Raw genomic sequence first — 2,966 nt, 5'->3', positions numbered from 1 at the left:
AAACACGCGTGATCCATAAATTTTTTATAAAAATATGTCCAGCATTTCGAAGGCAGTGATGAAAGAAAAATTGGAAAAACCGTCAAAACGGAGAAAACTCCAACTTATGTGGGCGTTCTGGTCCGAAACTCCGCCCATATTTTGTAAGGGTAAATATTTAGCTGCTATTTTTAGCTGGTCGCGTGACCACAGGGAAGATCATGCCCCAAGTAAACATTCGGTAGCTGTGAGGATAGAATGCTTTTATCCTTTCCTCTCCTAGGAATTGTGGATGACACATTTCCTCCAGCGAATTTTATGATTCAGGTATCAACATTTCGTCTATCACGAAGTCTTCTAAAACTGAAAGCATTTTAACTGGATCAGTTCAGGTGAACAGGCAGTAGCAGTGAGACACGATTTTTAAGTTCAATACGACCACTTAAATATTTAACTTAACTTTTCACCTATTTGTACGTTACTGGAGAAAGTAACCTACTTCCTCTTTTCTAAATCATTTAAGACACATTTCGACATCAAATCGAATTATAAACTGTAAGTAAATTTAATATTATGTTGTTTCTTGATATAATATAATATAATACTCTGTGTGTGTGTTTATTAAGCCTAACATCGATCGCTTAAGACGTACATACACATAATTGATTTCTTTCGTAGGCATACGCCATAAATTTAGTGAGAGGGAACAGATGATTTTATCAACTCAGCATTTTACTGATACTATTTTATCGCCCCTGGAAGGATGAAATGCAACGTCAACCTTAGGTGAGATTTGAACTCAAAACGTAGAGAATTGTAATTAAATGTCGCAAGTTATTTTGTTAATCATTCTTACTATTTCTACCGTGCTTCGACGAACAATAAATTTCATCTGTTCCAAATGTTGATAGCGAAATGCCGGAAGCTCCAGTCAATGTATATAGTCTTTTTTGACAGTCGAGCACATATGGTATTCTGAACCTGACTATCCAATCTTTTATCTAGATGTACTCTGTCTCCAAAATGTCCTTCGTTTTTTTAAGACGATATGTTAGAGGGAGATTTGGTTGCTGTACTACCGAAAAAAATTTCGGTGATAATAGGCGTTTTTAGTCGCTAGTCTAAAAGTGATATGCAATTAGCTGTAAACAGAATTTTTGTATCTTGTCAAACTTTAAAGTCCTTAGAAGTACATCGAAAGTTTTTATTTAATCTGTAAGGCTGGCACACAAACTTGTGTGTGTTTCCAGTGTTTTGTTTTTAGTCTAGAAAGTTGCTACCAAACGAAGGGCCGATCGAACGAAACCGTGGTCCAGATTAATGTTTGTTAACCTCACAAATACGTAAACTTATATCAGGCTTTACAGACTTCCAGCACAAGGTTCTATGGGATAATTATCTTTGGCGATCTTTCGCTTTGACTCCCGATCAGCTGGTTTTGTTCATTAATTTCCGTAAAATTTTTTAATTTATTTACTTTTGTTTAAAGTGAAAGAGAGGAGAAAGTGAAAGGTGTATGAACGTGCATATGAAATATACGTGTGTGTGTGTGTGTTTGAGAGAGATAGTGAATGAGTGCCACTTACACATACATGAGAACACACACGTTCACTCACTCACTCACACACAAGCACACACAAAAAGATGTATGCATATGTATTGATGTATGTACATGTACACGACAACACACCCCTTCACTCACTCTCTTTTCCCTCTCTCTCTTTCTTTCACACACACACACACGTACATACATCTTTCACTTTAAAACAAAAGTAAATAGATAAAAAATATTACGGAAATGGTAATCTTCAAGTTTAAGGGGATAATAATATATTTAAAAATATTCAAGGGAAGTAACTGAACATCTTACCAGTATTCTCCGTACATCTCTGTTTATAAATAAATCACACACGTGATTTGATTGACGTTAGGGTTAGGGTGTGATTTATTTATAAACAGCTAGAAGAAAACGGATAATACTGGTAAGTCGTTAAGTTATTTCCCTTGAATTTTTTTTTTTTTTTTATCCCCTAAACTTGAAGATTACCACGGAAATTAATGAACTCCGGATGACAGTTCCGAGAGTCGCCAACACAAAGTTGTATGGGATACTTTGCCGATCTTCGAAAGACCGCCTTATCTTTTAGTACAACAAAATACACAAAATAACCTCAAACTATGACATTCCATTTCAGTCTGTTGCATAACAGTTCCAGATTATGACAGCTACAGCCAGCAGCTCCCTATACTTGCACGGTCTTCTACTCTTCACTGAGATCAACTCAGTTTTTTATCCATTTGTGGCCAACAAAGTACGACTACTAAAGCTGAGACTCTCTCTCTCTCTCTCTCTCTCTCTCTCTCAGAAACTGGTAGTGTTCAAACCTAGAGACAGATGAGTTACATCTATTTCGAAATATCTAAGAAATACGGCGTGTCACGATGGGGCCTCTACAACTCCATCAACAGTTGAGAGCCCACGAAAGTAAAAAAATAACATGACGTGTTAGTGTGATACCACGTATCTAGTGACAGCAGGACAATCAAGGGGAAAGAACAGTCAATTAAAGGGATGCAACTCAATGTAGCGTTAGCTATTCTGCAATTTTTTTTTTTTTTTGCTTTGGTGGTAACTCTACTCTTTTACTTGTTTCAGTCGTTTGACTGTGGCCATGCTGGAGCACCGCCTTTAGTAGAGCTAATTGACCCCCGGACTTACTCTTTGTAAGCCTAGTACTTATTCTATCGGTTTCTTTTGCCGAACCGCTAAGTTACGGGGACGTAACCACACCAGCATCGGTTGTCAAGCGATGTTGGGGGGACAAAGACACACACACACACATATATATACATATATACGACGGGCTTCTTTTAGTTTCCATCGAACAAATCTACTCACAAGGCTTTGGTCGGCCCAAGGCTATGATAGAAGACACTTGCCCAAGGTGCCACGCAGTGGGACTGAACTCGGAACCATGTGGTTCGTA

The 2,966-nt window shown here is 37.7% G+C and overlaps 1 protein-coding gene across 3 annotated transcripts in view; it reads left to right on the top strand.

The window, feature by feature from the left end:
• The window catches only part of LOC106868149 (purine nucleoside phosphorylase LACC1), a 44,418-nt gene that overhangs the window by 29,277 nt on the left and 12,175 nt on the right, over window positions 1-2,966 (top strand). Inside the window, exons 1-2 of one of the 3 annotated variants that reach the window (XM_052966387.1) lie at window positions 48-534; window positions 658-765. The exons of 1 other annotated variant lie outside the window; for it this stretch is intronic. The gene's annotated coding sequence lies outside the window, so the exon portion shown is untranslated. Of the gene's footprint in view, window positions 1-47; window positions 535-657; window positions 766-2,966 lie in introns of those variants that run through there. One more of the 3 variants, XM_014913281.2, reaches the window with a different exon arrangement.

The sequence above is a fragment of the Octopus bimaculoides genome, chromosome 3 (assembly GCF_001194135.2).
Source record: "Octopus bimaculoides isolate UCB-OBI-ISO-001 chromosome 3, ASM119413v2, whole genome shotgun sequence".
NCBI lineage: Eukaryota > Metazoa > Mollusca > Cephalopoda > Octopoda > Octopodidae > Octopus > Octopus bimaculoides.
This window is presented reverse-complemented; position numbering and strand designations above follow the sequence as displayed.